This window comes from Amblyomma americanum, chromosome 9 (genome assembly GCF_052857255.1).
Source record: "Amblyomma americanum isolate KBUSLIRL-KWMA chromosome 9, ASM5285725v1, whole genome shotgun sequence".
In the NCBI taxonomy this organism is placed as follows: Eukaryota; Metazoa; Arthropoda; class Arachnida; order Ixodida; family Ixodidae; genus Amblyomma; species Amblyomma americanum.
In genome coordinates this window covers 47,090,504-47,108,936 of record NC_135505.1, presented here as the reverse complement: position 1 = coordinate 47,108,936, position 18,433 = coordinate 47,090,504, and the positions used below count along the sequence as shown (strand labels likewise).

At 52.6% G+C, this 18,433-nt stretch overlaps 1 protein-coding gene and 1 pseudogene across 1 annotated transcript in view; both read left to right on the top strand.

The window, feature by feature from the left end:
• The first annotated feature begins 1,172 nt into the window (after positions 1 to 1,172).
• Positions 1,173 to 18,433, top strand: part of LOC144104377 (uncharacterized) — a 112,237-nt gene continuing 94,976 nt past the window's right edge. Inside the window, exon 1 of the mRNA XM_077637338.1 lies at positions 1,173 to 1,785. The gene's annotated coding sequence lies outside the window, so the exon portion shown is untranslated. The remainder of the gene's footprint in view (positions 1,786 to 18,433) is intronic.
• LOC144105811 (U2 spliceosomal RNA) lies at positions 18,299 to 18,396 on the top strand (annotated as a pseudogene).

The window sequence follows — 18,433 nt, the reverse complement described above, 5'->3', positions numbered from 1 at the left end:
AACGAGGCCCCTTTAAGGAATCGTTCTTTGAAAACAGTCGCTGCAGAAATTCTATATTGCCTCTTTACCTTTGCAGGGCGGCTACCCAGAACTATTTTTTCGACGTTATGCCAGGCCAGAGAGAAAACGTACGGATTTTGTGGAATTCTCCGCGACGGAACGACTAAATGTTTTGGTGAAGCGCTATTGTCTGCTTTCACGTAGTTTTATAACCGCAGTGCGCTTTCTTTTCGGCTGACGTTTCTTCTTTACAACTGTGCAAATATACGCAAGCCAGTGGTTAAGTCCTACAGTTTATAATTCAGATTCTTCTCAACGCATACCTTTAAACCATGTTTTGAAATCCTATAACAAGCGCTCTGTCGACTTAGTCACGACAACACCACTGCAAGAGACGACGATCTATTACGCGTTTAATAACAGAAGGTTCCGTTATATTTCAACGGCCCTAGATACACGCTGTTTTTCGCCGAGAACTGCGCACAAAAGTGACGTCTGCGTGTGTCAGTAACAATGACACGTGTATTTGGCGCTTACTAACACAATTAGGTAAAAAACAAACAGACAGGACCTCGCATAATGCAATTTTCACGACGTCATCGTTCAGCCATCTTGATGGTGAAAGGGGACTCGGTTTTTCGGTTCAGTAGGGGCGAACTCTCGTTCCTCGGTGCACTGGTGATTGAACGCGCGTGACTGTGAAGGTGTACTGAGGAAAGCAGCGTGCTCACAAAGGACAAGTGTGATCCACTGTGCAAATCAATAAAAATACAAATAAAACTGACAAGAAAGAAGTGAAAAAATGCGCAGAGAGCATGCTGAGGAGAGTCTCGACGAAGAAAAAAATGATCAAGGTCGGCTACGGGATCAAGTGCACGCCCCATATCGCAGGGAAGCAACGTTGCATTCGTAGTGCACGCGAATTGAATCAACGACCCACTCGAGTTCGTTTTCCGCAGCGAGATATAGAAATCACGCCCCAACACTTCCGCGCATTTAGCGCTGCGGCCTTTGGCGGGTTGTGACCGAGGGCAGCGTTCGCGTTGCTGACTCAGAACAAACGGGCCACCATGTCGCACTGCTGGGCACTGCCGCTGGGAAGAAACAACAAAACGAAGCGTCGCCGCAGGCTTTGCTGCTGTCGCTGCAGCAGCCTCGGCTGCGCCTTCGCAAAAGCGCGAACAGAAGCAGCGGCAGCCAGCAGCGCGCCTTCGCAGCTCGCGCTCGCAGCCAGCCGGGCGGAGCAGAAAACGAGGGGGAGAGGCGAGGAGGAGCGAGGAAGTCAACGAGATTGGGAGGAGGAAAGAGGGAGAGTGTGCGTGTGTTCGTCGGCCGCGCCAGGTTTTCGGCGCAGCAGGCATGAGTCACCCCGGTGGCGTAAGCAATAGCTGCACGGGGGGAGTCTGCCATGGCGGCTGGCGAGCGCTGCCCGGTGTGAAGAGCTTCCTGCTGTCGTCGCGAACGCCGCTTTGGCTCGCGCTGCAACAACCACGACCAACCACGGGACCGTGTTGATTCCTACGGTGTCGTGTACGATCATGGTGGTGACATATTCGTGTTGGGGCAGCAGCAGCAGCAGCGGTTTGAGTGTGCGCGGAGTCAGCGAAGTTGTTGGCCGGTGCGACTGAGCTCCCCGTTCGAGTTGTCGGAAAGCGAGAAAAAACACACACACACAGCCTCGTCTTCGTGTTCGCCGCTACTACTACGTCGGATGTGTGCTCTAGAGTGCGTCGCTTCGACGAGTCCAGCCGTGGCTCGACGCTGCATGGCCGCTGGGAGTTCGGGGTGAGTACTAAGCACACACGCGCATCTCGCGTCGTCCTTGTTTTTGTTTTTGGCGCCGTCCTACCGTTAACAACGTCGCCCGCGGTTTCGTGCCCGTCGTGTTCGGTGTGCTCCGAGCGGCCGCCCCGGAACGCAGCCGTGCGCGGATGAGTCAGGCTGCCGGATAAGCGCTCTGCCGGCGGATCTGACTCATGAAGGGAGGCGTGCATTGAACCGCCGTTGCCGCGCGCGACATCGAGCGCAGATCCGAGCCTCCTCAGCACCGGGTTGCTCGGCCGCTGCCAAGTTTTTTCTTCGCACGCCCTTGGCGTCGAGGCCTTGCCCGGGGCCCAAAACGAGCTCCCGCTGTCCGCCCGCGAGCGCTCTTGCGCGCGCGTGTGTTTTGCATGCGTGAAGCGAGCGCGACCCTCTTGCAAGTACAAACGAGACGCGCGCGAGTTCTCCCACCTGTGCTTCGCGCTCCCTACAGAAGCCTGTGTCGCTTGCACCACCGGGATGTAATGCTCGTTGCGTCCGGGCTGGCCCTCGTTTTTAAAACCGGCCTCCGCCTCCTCTGGTTGTTGCCTTACTATGGGGTAAATGTCGACTCCGTAGTTTCGCCGTTTGAGGCGAGAACTCGACGCGCGAGCGTTTGATCTTCGCGAATACGCATTGCCGTTCTCCTGGCGAGCTCACTGGGCTGTGGTCGTTGCGGGCAAGTGGTTGTCGTTGTGCTGAGGCAGCACGTATCGGGCACACTCTAGCGTGACGGAACGACAGGCAGTCCCCCCCTCCTCATGCCTTTTGCGGACGTTGTCTTGGCTCGCTGCCACGTCCGTGTGACGCTGCAGGAGTGGCGTGCTTGCGGTGGGAGTCCGTTGGGCTGTCTTCCGGAGCTCCCGACCCACTACAATCGCCTGCGAAGACTCCACTACGCTAGCTGAGCACTTTAACCGAGACCATGCGTACAGTGCGCTACGCTTTTAAGGTGCCCTAGCCTGATGGGTCAGTCGGAGGTTCCGGATGTATTGTGCGAACCGCCGTTGCCTGAAACGGGAGTAGGATGCCTGAATAATGAACAGTAGTGCAGCCGACATGCTGTTAACAATGGTCCGTGTTGAGCGAGATTGTGGTTGCTAAAATTACCACTTTTGGCTGCCCCATGATGATGTGTTAGTGTTTTAAGATGATCGTTCTGTTCCTTCGCCTGGGGTTGTGCTCTGGTCAGAACGAGTGTGTTTAATTAAGCTTTCCGTTGCCGACTGCTTAGGGGCCCCGGTAAGCTGCTTCAGGTCAGTTGGAATTAACCGTACCAGCGGTGCGGAGCCAAGGAATGTTTTTACTGCAGTCATTGCGCGTACTACAGCGGTGTCGCTTACCGTATGAGTCCTTTTGTAGGCTAGCACCGATGTGCCTTAAAGAACCAAGCGCGAATATTGTTCCATCCGCACGCAGACACTGTCTCGCTTAAACTGCGCTGTTATGCTGTGCGCACCGCCCTCTGTGACGTGACGTCATCAGAGCTTCTCCCGCTCCGTGGCTCACCTGTATCACGTGACCATAATGCAGCGATGCCAATGGCCAGCTTGCTCGCTGTGCACGCGACGGGTGCGCATGACATTGGTTCGTGAGGGGTGACGCTGCTTAGGTTTCGCTTACGATTGCTGTGCCGCCTTTGTTGGACTCGTCCGTAAGCCTTGCAGAACTCGACATGAAATATCGCCCACTCTCAACGAGGAGACGGGATAGGCTAGGCACAGAAATTATCCGCCCCTAGCTGAACGGAGATCGACCGCGCGGATTCCTGAGTGATGAGCGGCAGGGGTGGTGTCAAATAAACGTAGACCGTGTTGCTAAACGAAGCATTTCGACAGAATAGCCTGTCTGATTAGGTTTGCTAACCTCTAATAAGCTGCTAGACATCTCCAAGAAAGACTTTAAATTTAAAAATCCCGACATTTCGCAGCGGGCTCTCCCCGGAGCGTCGGAATTTTTTTAGTTACAAAAGGTTTTGGTTAGAGATGTCTCGCAGTTTGCTGTGTATACCGTGCTGCTGCAATTGGATTTGATCGCGCCTGTGCTTACACTGCACCATTGGGCGGTTATGAATAAAGCTCAGTCGAAATGCAGTTAAAATCCAATGTCTTGATTTCCTAGCAGTGCAGTTAACTGCATTTCTAGGAAATCAATACATTGGCTTTACTAACTAGGAGTGTATTGAAGTAATTCTACATGTCAATGGCTGACACGGGTAAAGTTGAAAGCTTCCAGTGGTTGCTTGCAGAGAACCTCTCAGCAGAGTTTGCGGCTGCTTTCCGCGCCTGCACTCTTCCAAGTTATCTCCCAAGTGCAAGTGTCCTGGAGTGGCTGCAAGCCCTTTTATCGTTGAGCAATTTCATGACAAGTGCTGTTGATATGAGGGTGCATGCTACAGGAAGAAGGCAATCGAGGCCCGTATAAAAACACTCAAAGTGCCTTTAGATTAATGTGAAAGAACAGTCGGTAGAAGTCGGCATATATTTAAACACCCCTATCATTTCTGTTTAGGTGACATTTTGCAGACGCGGCTTTTAACAAAATCCATTGCGCTTTTTTTTTCTTTGTTTCTCAAAACCTTCCGGGATGCGGTTCAGTCGCCTTCCCAAATTTATATTTGTTGCTTCCGGCTTCGAGCTGGCATTGGCGATTTACAACTGCGACGACATATCAAGCCGCTGCTGTAGTACTTCCTTCTTCGTGATGAGGTTGTGAAGCAGAGTTCGAAGCATTGTTTTCATCCTCGTCCCAGTCTGACTCTGTTTACTGGTGCGGAGAGGAAAGCATAAGGTGTACAAATTAATGTAGAAGGCGGTCCCATAGTCAGTGACGGTGCTGGGACGTCCCCCGACTCTTGTCTGGGCATTGCAGTTTGTGTATCTTGGGGGTGTTGTTAGCGTGCATTCAGCACGCTAACCCCTACTCGACGTCGGACAGGCCATGGAGATGCACTTTCAGTTAGACATGATCTCTCTTCTGGGTCCCCACAACGAGAGTATTTCAGTGAGACTTACTGAGAGCGCATGTCCCGTTTCATTAATTCTTTCATCTCTCGAATTCTTTCATCTCTCGAACTCTATATACAGAACTGTATTCTTTCATCTCTCGATGAAAGAATACAGTTCTGTATATAGAGTTCTACATATACAGTTCTGTATTCACGTGTCTGTGCGTCCTTTAAGACGAAAGCCTTTATAGGCTCATGACTCGCCAGCGCGGATGTTCGCAGAAAAGTGTCACGCTATAGCTGTCAATCAAAGTGGTTGAGGTGTCCACCGAGATTTCGATATCTGAGAGCTACCGCGTCCTTTCCTCAAAACGCATGCTATCGCATTCCTCCACGTAAGCAGACAAGTGTCCTCACATTTAAATAGTAGTTTGTAATTAGTTGATTGGTAATTGGTAAATTAGTAACAGTAGTGGTTGGTGTAGTATATCGTAACTGGGAACTCAGTATAGGGCACCTCCACCACACATCAGCGACACTGCGCTAAAGGCTTTCGCCTCACCGCACTTTAGGTAAACAAAGTGCCCCCTGAATTTGTTCGCGCCAGTCTGTTACGCTGCCCTTTGTTCTTGAAGGAATCTGGGGCCCTCACGCAGGGTTGTTTCGTGCCGTTACCAAAAATTCCCTCAATTAGTCCCCAAAATCCTTATCTGGGGCCCTGCTCCCCTGCAGCTGTTCGGAAAGTCCATCAAATGGGGAAAAATGAGGCAATTTTGGTTCTTAAACAATTGTCCGAAACTCCGTAAAAATTGTCCTGCCAACAAATTTTACCCCTCAGGAGGCAAAGTTTCCCGAACGGAACGTCGCTTTTATTTCACCTTCTTACTTGCACTCATGTGTGCATTTCTTATTCGCGCAACAAAATTTTCACCCAAACACTCGGCGAGGAGTCGCTGTTTTCGTATGAACAACTTCAATTTTCTCTGCCATATTAACATCGTTCAAGCCGTCTAGTTTTTTTTAAAGAGCGGTAAATATTTTATCCCATACATGCATTTTTTTTTAAATCGTGTATTAGACTATTAACAGTTATTCGTCTCAAATAACTCTGATCACCACGTGTTTGGCAGTGTTTGGCTTCAGTTGTCGCTGGTATACTAATCAGGGTACCACTACGACGTTGGATTGGCGATTAAAGCGTGCAAGCGTTTTGTTATGTGCTTAACAAGCGTCGGTTGATTAGCACCTAATTGAAAGCGGGGATTACGGGAGCCAACCGCCGCTTCGGAGGGCGTTAATTCTTCTGAGTGCCGAACGGAAGAAACTGTTGACATCCAGATTGCTCTATTGCGTTACAGCTGAGGCAGAAATGCGGCGAAACTTTGAAGTGTACCTCTTCTCGCGACTTCGAGATGTTTTGGCGATTTGAGTGATAATTCCGCGCAATGGCAATTGGCCAGCGGCGAGACGAAAAATGCGGAGTCTGCTGTGTTGCTGTGGTCCATATTTGAGATTTGCCGTCTAGGAGTCTCTTTGATTTTAATTACAGCCGAGCTATGTGGTACTCCGCTGTGCTCTGTTGCGCGGGCGCATTAGCGCCTAGGTGTAGTGATGCATGACGCCACGGTTGCCGTGAGCGCTGCCGTCGCTCCGCAGTTGCAGCCCTCGATTCAGAGATGACGCCGAGTTTCGGAATCGACTTTTGTTTGCATTCACAAGGCGCAACGTTTGTCAAACATGCCAGATGTTTGTTGTTGTTTTTTTCGGAGGCAAAACAAGCCTGTGTTATAGGCACTCAAACTAAGCCCCGCTTCCCAGTGACATTAGGGAGCTTTAGAAGAGGGGCCAGGGTTGTAGCGGGACGCCAGTGAACAGCAAAATAACCAGAGGAGCGTTATTGTTCTTCGCATGCCCACTGGCGCCCTGCTATTTGACCCCCTATTCTGAAACTGCCTTTTAGCGAGATTTAGAATAGTGACCCTATCGTCTAGGGGGGGGGGGGGGGGGGGGGGGTGTCGCAACAGCAAGGCCCCAATGCGCACTGAGGCCCTGTTATTCCCCTACGCTGTAGAATCACCCAATATTCTAAAACTCCCTGTCGACACCGACCCGACGCGTCCATCGTGCCAGGAGGTCATGTCGCCAGTCATGTTTGCCAGCATCCGGTGTTTTGTCTTCGTTGTTCCGACTCTGTTTTGCCGCATGTCTCGCGTACGGGACGCCGCCTATGAGTGGAGGCCATGGGGCTGGCGTAGTAGTTGACCTACTCAGCGGCGCTAGGGCTCCCGAGAGAGGCCTAGCTGAGATAGATACGCCACTGCCGTTCTTTTCCTCCGGTCGTGAATGTTGAGAGGAGCCAGCTGTTGGGGCTTCCTGCTCAGGTGGTGTCACCGTCTGAGGGACCACCCACCTCAAGGACAGTCGTGTTCGGCCACCGGGCACCCCCCTGCGTGAGCAAGGACGATTCCGATGAGCTGGCACTTTTCACTGGAGCCCCATCTCTTATAGCAGGTGTTGATGTGACGTCACGTGCGCCTTTTTGGCGTTCAGCGCCCAGCTTCAGCGGGTGCAGGCCGGTGGAGGTGGGGATAGACACGCCACGTCGCATTCCTCCGTGCTGCATGCACGCCAAATATGGCGGCCACTGTGGCCTCCTGTAAGGAAAGCGACTAATTGTAACTAATGAACTAATTTTCTCCGACATAATCTTTACTAGAGCCGTCCGCCCAAAGGTAGTGAGGTCAGCGGTGCCAAGGTGTCCGCTCGAAACGTCATTTCGTCGAGTTCACTGCGGCTACTCGATCGCAGACGGTGCGCGACCATGGTTGATCGATCCCTCGCGAGTTTCGTGCCGGTGCCATCACGTATGCGACTAGTCGGCGGTGTGAACGCACCTTAAGTCGTGGAACACCGTATTATGCCGGTGATAGCTCGGGCCTGATTCTACCGATATAAAACTAAAAAAAGTTCGTTCCCGCGCTACTCTAATCTCGCATCTCAGTCTGTTGTGAGCGCTTTCACGCGTCTCGAGACCCGACTTATTCGTCCCGAAGCGATTATTACCTAACGACCTTCTCAGTGGAGATTATCACCGATAATCACCTGGAGGAAAGCAACCGTCTAAGAGGATATGAGATGTAGCTTACTTGAAGCTGTTAGAGTATAAGCGAAATGAAATAAAATCGCATATTTTTTTAAATCAGGAAATCGAGAGATCCAAAAGATCGGATGCCATCTTTGGGCCTTCTGGTTGCTGCGAGGGAGCGTAGTGTGCCTCCCGTCTCGACCAGGTTCGTCATTAGCGGGCTCGTTATCTCTCTCGAGGTCTCCACTTCACCCACAACAGCTGTGCGTTTTTATCTCCGCTGGAAGGACCGAGCGTGCAATGAAGATATGTCATCCGCTGCTTGACGCGCATCTCTGACCCCTGCACCCCCAACGCTCGTGTCGACAGCTGGCTGCGTTGAGCGACAAAAAAAAAAAAGGGAGAAAGATATAACTGAAAACGTCTGTTTAGTAAGGGTACTGCCGTACATTGCACGGCTCAGCTGGGCTTACGACGAGTGCAGGCATTAAAGGAAAAAAAAAAGAAAGGTGCATAGTAGTGGACACTAGAGTCACTAAATAAAGACTTTATTTAGTCACTCTAGTGGACACCACGCCGGTGCACCCTTCAGCTCCTCGAGATAAGCTGCCCAGCCCAGCTCGGTCGGTGAGATAAAGCTTTCGAGATAAAGAAACGGCCTTGCAGCTTTTTCCGCAGACCTTGTCGGAAGCCGCCGTGGAGTCGGCAGTGGGAGCTTCATTGGCGTCGTCGTGGTGATCTTGTGCGAGCAGCTCTGAAGTCTCCGTTGCCCGGGGGGCAGCCACATGCCTGAAAGGCTTTGGGTAATGTCTCCTACACTGTAAACACGAATACACAAATATGGGAGTAAAAATGGAGTAAGGTGCGTTTTGTACCGAGAGCTACACGGGGCTACCAGTCGAGCATTTCGCGGTGCATGGGAGAGGCCAGTTGTGCGCATGCGCCGTTACCGTGGCAACCGGAGAGGAGCACCAGATGCGGCGTGCGCTTTGCCGTCGTCACTGGGATGGGCAGTTGTGCGCATGCGCGGATACCATGGCAACCAGACAGACCCCGCAGCTGCGCCGCGTTCTTCGTCGCCGCCTCGCCGCGCACGCCGCTCTATCACCCGAACCGCGCGTCGCATGCGCAGCACTGCGTATAAAAGGCGGAGGTGTAATGGGCGGCTGTATCACGACGTTTGACGTGCACGCAGAGAAGCAGAGTGCAGCCGCTGCTAAACGGCGGTATGGACAACTCATCCGTACCTGAGGTTGTCGCCTGGCACTTGGCTACTCAACGAAGGGAGATTGAGCGGCAGAAGGCGGAGAGAGCAGCGGAGACGCCCGAGCAGAGAGAGGAACGCCTTGCCAAACGGAGATGCCAGACTGCTGAGAGCGTAAGAGACGGCGAATAGCCGCCGAGATGGAACCCAGTGTCTCTCAATGCTAAACATACAGTGACCACAACAAGCACAGCCAGGGAGGCGTACCTCTCGCTACGTATATCCTGCCATAGACGAGCTAAGCCACTGCGATTTTTTTTACTTCTTTCTGTTTAGAGTGTATAGGGGGAGCGTTTAGTGGCGTCGAAAGCCGCATAATATGGGGTTCGGGTTCGGTGTACCGAAGCCGAATGAGAAATAGAAATCTTTCGTTTCCTGTTGATATTGAGTAAGTAATAAGTAATCAACTGTTCTTCAACTTAAACTGGAGACGCACTGGTGCAGTGCTGACATCGCGGCAGCTTGCGCGTACAGCTGTCGTCTCTACTGGGATGGTGGTGGTGGTGAAAAACTTTTGTTGCTCTCAAAAGAGAAGTTCATGGAGGTATGATTGGCCGGCCCTCACAAGCACTAGGTGGGGTTACGGGACGTTAGTGGCGTCGGCCGCTGTCCGGGCGCGCTCAACCAGTGCCCTTTGGGCCTGCAGGTCAGAGAAGCCGAGTAGGGTCGCCTCCCAGTCCAGCCGGGTTGGGTTGGGGTGAGGGCGGATAGCTGGGCTGGAGGGGCACACCCACATCATGTGCTAGATGTCCGAAGACTTCTCCGCACAGTGCGGACAGCTGCCCGAGAGAGATGGAGCGAAGTGTTTGAGAGCTGCCGGGCACAGCTAAGTATCAGTATACAGGTGGAGCAGAAGCTGCTCCTCCGCCTTTGAGATACCTTTACACGGGCGGGGATAAAGGCCGCGGAAAGGCTGCGCAATAGCTTTAATCGTCGCACGTGACACCCGCGTTTCAAAAGCGAGCACAGTTGGAAACCGCGGCAAATAAAGGTACTTACAAAGATTTAGGATCGAAACTTGTCTTGCTTCTGGTGTGCCGAGCACGTCACGATTCAGTAGCTTTGGTACCGAACTCGCTATTGTTCCAGCGTGCGTCAGCATCTGGCGTCAGCTTGCTGTGACGAGACAAGTCGTCACGCAGTATTGTCGACTAGCGAAAAGCGCCAGGCGCCCATTGACGTCACGGGTAGGCCCGTGCACGACGGCCGTGTTCAAGCTTAGCCGACGTTCGCCTGGTATGTTTACTTTTGCACAGTTCGTTAACTCGCTGTTTCTAGTTTTTGATAATCGTGAATTAACTAATATTGAACGTTTGTATGCTGTTTCTGCGCGTTTTTTGCAAAACTCAATGAGGGATATCTTCAGCACCGGCAATCTGTCTTGACGCGTTCTCGCAACCTACAGCGGGCGGCCTTCACCACACTAGCGTGCAAGAGACATATGAGCGTGCGCTGTTCTCGCGTTAGGAAGCAGATGGTCGCATAGGCTATAGCGCGACAATCTGTAAACATTCATGTTCTTCCCGCGTGTTCGAAAAGCCGCAAATCGCGAGAACCACGCAAAGTTATGTGAAGCAAGAGGTGTGGATAGAACATGTCCGACTCTTTAAATCGAATGCCATTAGTCGTTGAAAAAAAAAAGAAATGTCAGCGTGGTGTACAGTGTGAAAATGATTTTTTCTTTCTTTCATTTGGACATGCGCCAACTTTGCAGAAAGTCATTTCCAGTCTAGCCGAATCATTGTCGCCGAGGCGAAATGGCATGCTGCCAGAGTGTGCGGTTACACTTTAACTGAAGCGTCAACTTGTGCGGAGGCCGATAGCGGCTCTTGAAGTGGGCGGTAATGTAGTCTCGCTGAAAGCTGTTAGCCCTCGACGACTGCAGTGGGCCGCGTGCGAACGCACAAACCGTGAAAGCGTGGACAGCGGCGAGTCTTCGAGCACTTCGGAATGCAGTAGACGGCCGTGCGAAAGAAAGCGCTGTGAGCAGAAGCCCGGTATCAGAGAATAGATTAGTAGTACAAGTATATAGTAGTAGTAGTAGTAGTAGTAGTAGTAGTAGTAGTAGTAGTAGTAGTAGTAGTAGTGCAACATATTGCTACTACACACTGTTTCAGAGCGCAAATGAAGCGCTTAAAATGTGCTTCGCCTGCCGTACCCTGGGGATGAGGGTGTTAGAAAGGGCATTCAAGAGCGACCGGGCTATAGAAGAGACCGTGTGCAAGATTGGTGTGCAGTTTATGCGATTTGCAGGAGGGGCCAGAGCAGGAGTCCCGGTATTGTAATGAGCATGTTGGATTGAGTTTCACGAATGGAATGAGCGTGGGAAATGGAGGCGGTTGCTGGAGGAGAGAGAGCGGCAACAAACTGCAGCCTGAAAAGGAGGTGGGACTTGGAGGTGGCGAATCGTGCCCCAGGACATACACTCTCACCCAGAGAGCCGCCGCCGTGGTCGAGTGGTTACGGCGCTCGGCTGCTGACCCGGAAAACGCCGAATCGATCCCGGCCGTGGCGGTCAACTTTCGATGCAGGCGAAATGCTATAGAGGCCCGTGTACTGTGCGATGTCAGTGCACGCTAAAGAACCCCAGTTGGTCGAAGTTTCCGGGGCCCTACACTACCGCGCCCCTCATAGCCTGAGTCGCTTTGGGACGTTAAACACACTAAACCATAATAACCACACTGTGACCTAGATACGGCCAGGTAGATCCCTGGGCATTCATGTATTGCTGGAATGAACTGTGCTCGCCCGCTGGTCACGAGCGATCCACTGGCATCATTCTGCCGAGGGCCTTCTGATAGAGCAGCATAGCTGTAGTATGCTTTAGCAATTATAGCTTTAGTAATTATAGCTTTAGTAATTTTCACCAACACTACCAGCCGCTACGTTTAAGTTCTGCACCAGCCGTTGTCACTGCCGTATTCGGAATTGCGTCGCTGTTTAATAATAATAGTAATAATTGGTTTTTGGGGAAAGGAAATGCCGCAGTACCTGTCTCATATATCGTTGGACACCTGAACCGCGCAGTAAGGGAAGGGATAAAGGAGGGAGTGAAAGAAGAAAGGAAGAAGAGGTGCCTGAATGAACAATTTCGTGGGTCGTGTGTGTGAATAATTTCCAGGACTACGCAGCACTGCTTCCGTCGTGTATCCACGAGCAGCCGTAATCTTGGTGCATAGACTAGTGTTGTTGCAGCGGTCGTTTCGCCGGACTTTTTTTTTTCCTCACGCAGTGCGAATTTACCGGGCGCCAAACCGACGCCAGGTGCTCTCGGGTTCTACGCATATTTTCTATGCTTCACTCGGCGCACGCGTCAGCGCAGCGGAGTCGCGTGCGTAAACAGCTGCGTGTAAACACGCTGACCTCTCTGCGGCAGGGTCGTCGAAAGCGAGAAGAACACAATCCTGCGGAATAGTAAAAGGCCATCAGCGAAGTTAGCAGTGCGTGTTTACTTGCCGTCGGGTCCGCCTTAGCGGTACTTTTTTGTTGTTGTTGTTTCTCGGTGACAGAGTGGGTGAGAGATTGCTGCCGCGACCGGCGACTTTGAAGGTTAATCGGCAAGCCTGCGCCTCTGGACGACCGCAGGCGATGACTCTGCGGAATCGGCAGAACCGGCCTTTGGTCCGGTGTCCCACCTGGGGTGCAGTAATTCCTTGTAAAAATAGTCTAGAGACTTCGTAGACTTTGTTGCCATCCTGTAGACATTTTCCTTTTGTCTGTTAACAGCCAACAGTCAGTGGTGCATGGCCATAAATCTTTAGATTGTCTATAGACTCTCTATAGGATTTGCATTGCCTATATACTAGTCTGTAAAATTTGTATGTAGAGCGTCCGTAGACTTTATAGACCAAATTCTATGAAAAGTCTGACTGTCTGAAGAGTTTTTCGTCACGTATGAGCCGCACAGGCCTGTGCCTTGCGGTTTTGATCAAATTCTTCATTTACGCTGCCAAAAGAGGGGGAGGGGGGTCTGCATCCCTTGTCCGCGTGTCTTTCACCGCCGGAGCGCATTTCTCTCAAGTACGTTCGACCCGCCGCGGTGGCTCAGTGGTTAGGGCGCTCGACTACTGATCCGGAGTAATAATAATAATAATTGGTTTTTTGGGGAAAGGAAATGGCGCAGTATCTGTCTCATATATCGGCGGACACCTGCACCGCGCCGTAAGGGTAGGGATAAAGGAGGGAGTGAAAGAAGAAAGGAAGAGAGAGGTGTTGTAGTGGAGGGCTCCGGAATAATTTCGACCACCTGGGGATCTTTAACGTGCGCTGACATCGCACGTTAAAGATCCCCAGGTGGTCGAAATTATTCCGGAGCCCTCCACTACGGCACCTATTCTTCCTTTCTTCTTTCACTCCCTCCCTTATCATTTCCCTTACGGCGCGGTTCAGGTGTCCAACGATATATGAGACAGATACTGCGTCATTTCCTTTTCCCAAAAAAACAATTATTATCTCAAGTACGTTCCCCTGCTTGCTGCCTTGCCACGAGTGCTTATCTCTCGTGAGATTCGCTACCGTGAGGGCTTTTAGTGTCGATGATCGGGATGGCATGGTGACAGGGTCGATAATGAGCTTTCTGATGGAATGCCATGTGCGCGAATCAGCGGGGACAGAGACTGGCGCGGCGTCTGGAAATGTTTTAGCCGCGGAGGGTTGGGAACGAGGTTGTTTTCCCGAGTACTGAGGACCTCACCGCAAAGGGAAACGACAGGGATTCCAAAACTGCAGGCAGACTGGGTATGGTTCCTTGATGCTATTTGGACAAGGTGTTTTCATTTCTACAGCCGCTAAATAGCGTAATTCGAAACCGCGTGCAAGCAAACTAGGACAAACGTGCCTTTCTGCACCACGTGGTCCTTACTAATTAAACTATCCTTTTATTACGGGTTACTGCAAATGGCTTAATTTCGCGAATCGGATGCGGCTCTGTATGCAAGTTCTCTTTTAATTAGCCAAATTTTACGCCTCATGTACCCGGGCCGGAAAAAGGGGGAAAATCCGCCGAATAGAACATGAACTGCTTGGACACCTCGGGAAATGAGAGCTGTACCAGCCGGCCGCGTAACGGGTCGGGAAATTTAGCGCTCGCGAAATATTTTCAAAATTTTTACTTTAGCCGAATTCGCCAAATAATGAGCACGTCAAAATGTGAGTCGTTTACAGTACATGGTCGCGCTGTGCAGTTCTGTCGGCTGGACTAGATGCCTTCGATTTGGAACACTCCCGGACCTTTCGCGTGGGCGAGTGATGTGGCAGGGACAGCAGTACCCCCTCCTCCGCCTGGTGCGGATTATTGGCCTACTCCGCTCCACACGCCCCTTTCACTGGGCCCCTCACCGCTGCAGTCATGAGTGCATCCACACTGACATTGGACATTGTGGCGCCATTATGGTCCAGGATTACTTCAAGACGCTTGTACACAGTTCTGTACATTGAGAATTGGCCGCTATTTCTTAGGCTTTGCTGTGCCTAGCTCTGATTCCTTTGCGTCTTCATTTAGCATTTAGCACATTTAGCAGCCTTCTTGCAAATAAGGGACTTATTTATGCCAGCTGTGGTCGGGTACAACTGAAGAACAAATCGGCGCAGATGCCCCTCAACTCCAGCCAATATCATCGAGCGATTTTCATGACCCCGCTGTTTATCCGATTAAGCCGTAGCTAATGCTTTTTTGTCCACCGTCCCCTGCGATGTCCCCCTAGTGCTTCCAAGGGCATTAACTGCGACGTCATGAAAATCGGTCGGCGCCATTGGCTGGAGGGGCCCCGTTGAGGGGCATTTGCCGTGTCATTCGTGAGTTGTATCGCAATATGTATCAATATCTCTGAAAACAGTCAGCGTCTTTGCGCGTCCTCTGCCATTTCCTCGCCGAATGATTTTGCCACCACTATCAATTTTTTTGAAAACCTCATGTGCATATTAAAAAAAAATTATTCCAGGATCCCTGTGGAATAATTTAATATCAATGTTTAATACAATGTTAATTTATGAAAATCATCGTATTTAGGCGTCCGTGTGCTGAGCGATATCAGTGAACGTTAAAGATCCCCAGGTGGTCGAAATTATTTCGGATCCCTTCAGTATACGGCCCCTCTTTCTTCCTTTCTTCTTTCACTCCCTCCTTTATTCCTTGCCTCACGGCGCGGTTCAGGTCTCCGCCGATATGAGAGACAGATACTGCGCTATTTCATTTCCCAAAAAAACTAATTTTCAATTTTCATTGTATATTATAGTTCCCGACTATTTTGACAGTTCCTAAAAATATTGTAGTGCATTCGTGTAATGACGAACCATTGCTGTGTTCCGCTGGAAAGCTACCGAATTGGCTTTCTTGAGGCCTGGCTATGAGGCCTTTGGGCGTTGTGAATGCGAAGTGAGGTAGGTAGGAAAAACTTTGATGAAAATGCCGGCAACCGACGGTTTGACGCGTCGTGACGTTGGCCAAGCGTCGACCCGGGGTTATGCCCTCCTCTGCACTACCCCCGTTCGGCCCGTTTGTGGTGGGTCGTGAGGATTGTGCTTTTCGAGCGCACCCCGGGCCTGCTGGACGGCCCATAGTTGAATGTCCTTGTCTGCAGACTGCACTGCACTGTGAAGTTCGGGCGGGTATATCCTGGAGGTAGCCTCGGTCGGGAACCTGGCACAGTCCCACATGATGTGCCATTGGTCCGTCGGACCACCAGCTGCACAAACATTGCACACATCGCTCGGATAGAGTTCTGGGTGAAGTACGTGTAGCACTGCCGGGGCGAGGAGTGACCCGGTCTGTATCTGTCTTAGGATGACGGCCTCCTCCCGACTGAGTGCCGGGTGGGGAGGCGGCATTGTCCGTCGAGCTAGGCGGTAACACATGGTAACTTCGCCATAACTGGTTACGCGGTCCTTGGTTTCGAACCACCACACGGAACGGTCACTCTCGGGGGCGCGGAGGGTAAGCGCTCGCGCCGCCGAATGGGCCGTCTCGTTGTGGTTCGGCGAGGATGCACACTCGCCCGCGTGCGCCGGGAACCACTTGATACGGATGGTGCTGCGGCGGTCTTGGGGCTGGAGCTTGCCGATGATGGCGGCCGCCGGCGCGCTCACTCGCCCCTTGGCAAAGTTGCGCACGGCGTTCCTCGAGTCACTGAGCACGGTGTGACACTCGGCCTCGGAGATCGCCAGAGCGATGGCAACCTCCTCGGCGTCTGTGGCGTCCGTGCACCGCACGCTCGCTGCCGTTGTCGTGGTGCCGGTAGCCGCCGCAACGACCACTGCCGCGAAGCCTTCTCGTTTGTATTCCGCTGCGTCCACGTACCGGGCGTGCGGGTCTTGGGCGTGTTTCTCGATGAGGGCCTGGGCCCGTGCCTGCCGCCGTTCTTGGTTGTATTCGGGGTGCACGTTCTTCGGGATGGGGTCCACATGGATGTGAGCCCGCGCCTCCTCGCTGATCTCGCATGGTTGCCGGCTGGGGGTTCGGGGGTTGTAACCCAGGGATGTCAGTATACTGCGCCCCGTCTTGGTGGTAGAGAGGCGCTCCATTTGCGCGGTGAGCTGCGCCTCGGCTATTTCTTCTAGGGTGTTATGGACGCCGAGCTGCAGGAGCCGAGCCGTACTCGTGGTCTCCGTTAAGCCCAGCGCCGTCTTGTAAGCCCGTCTGATCAGCGTGTTGATCTTGTTCCTGTCAGTGACCTGCCAGTTGAGGTAGGCCGCAACGTAGGCGATGTGACTGATCACGAACGACTGGACGAGGCGCACGAGACTGTCTTCACGCATGCCCGCCCGTCGTGTCGAGACTCGGTGTATGAGCCGGATGGCGTCCATTGCCTTGGTGGTAAGTTTGTTGATGGTCTCGTCGTTGCGGCCGCTCTTGTTTAGCAGCAGGCCCAGGACTCTGATGTTGGGAACTTCGGGGATGCGTTGCCCCGATGCGGTCATGATCTTGATGTGATCGCACTCCCGAGGGGGAGCGCGTTTCCGTCCCGGTCGTAATGGTGTGAGGACGAACAGCTCGGATTTGGCGGGCGAGCACACTAGGCCGGTGCCGTCAAGGTGCTGCTCGATGGCGGTAACCGCGGCTTGTAGCTGTTGCTCGATGCTGGCGTCGGTGCCGCCAGCCGCCCACAGGGTAATGTCGTCGGCGTAGATCGTATGCCGGACGCCGGTCCCCGCTACTGCCTTCGCTACCCCGATCATAACGAGGTTGAAGAGCAACGGCGAGATGACCGAACCCTGCGGGGTACCCGTGCTACCGAGCTTGCGTTCGGGGAGTCTGAGGTCTCCGGCGTGCAGTTCCACCGTGCGGTTGGTCAAGAAGTCTTGGATGTAATTGTAGCTCGTTACCCCCATGTTGAGTCGTGATACTTGTGCTAATATGGCTGAGTGTTTGACTTTGTCGAATGCGCTTTGTAGATCGAGCCCCAGAATTACTTTGCTGTCTTGTGTCTTGTTGTCGATGATTTCTTGTTTTAGTTGTAGCATGGCGTCTTGTGTGCTGAGTCTGTGTCGGAAGCCGATCATCGTGTCCGGATAGAGGCCTTCCTTCTCCAGGTATTCCTGCCACCGGTTGGCCACCACGTGCTCCAGCACCTTGCCCACGCAGGATGTAAGCGAGATGGGACGCAGGTTGCCGATGTCCGGTGGTTTGCCCGGTTTCGGGATCAGGATTGTTCTTGCCGTTTTCCACTGTCCGGGGAGCTTGCCCGAACGCCAGCATTCGTTGAAGTAACGGGTTAGTGCCTCGATCGATGCATTGTCGAGGTTTCGTAGCATCTTGTTGGTAACGAGATCGGGGCCGGCTGCTGAGCGGGTGTTGAGCTCGTGCAGCGCTACTCGTACCTCTGACACGGTAATGTCTCGGTCGAGCCACGCGTTGGGTAGCCCCCCGTACGGCGGGTGGATTTCCGTTGGCGTGTCCGGCAGATACTTGGCTTCCAGGCTCTTGATAACGGCGTCTTTTCCTTGTTGTTGTGTGGTGGTGTGCAGGAGGCGGGCGAGGCGGTCGCGCTGAAAACGTATGTAAAATCTGCTAGCGTGAGTCCGCTAGCTTCAACGAGCTAGGCTTGCTGCAAGGGGACCGCGGAACACACGACTTCTCGCAGGGCTGTCACAGTCACATGCCCGTACGCGGCGCAGCGTGTGACCGTCGGCGGAGTGTTGCCGAACGGTGTATACGTGACGTGACGGGACCCGTAGAATATCTGATACGGTCCTATTTAAACCCAACATATTGGACTTATTTTTGGAAATGTGGCGGAGTGCTTGGAGCTTGCTTCACTTCCGCCACCGGTTGGCCCGGTATTGCACTGCCTCCGGGATCGACCTGGGTCATTATACCGCGCGTCTTTTCTATCCTGTCTTT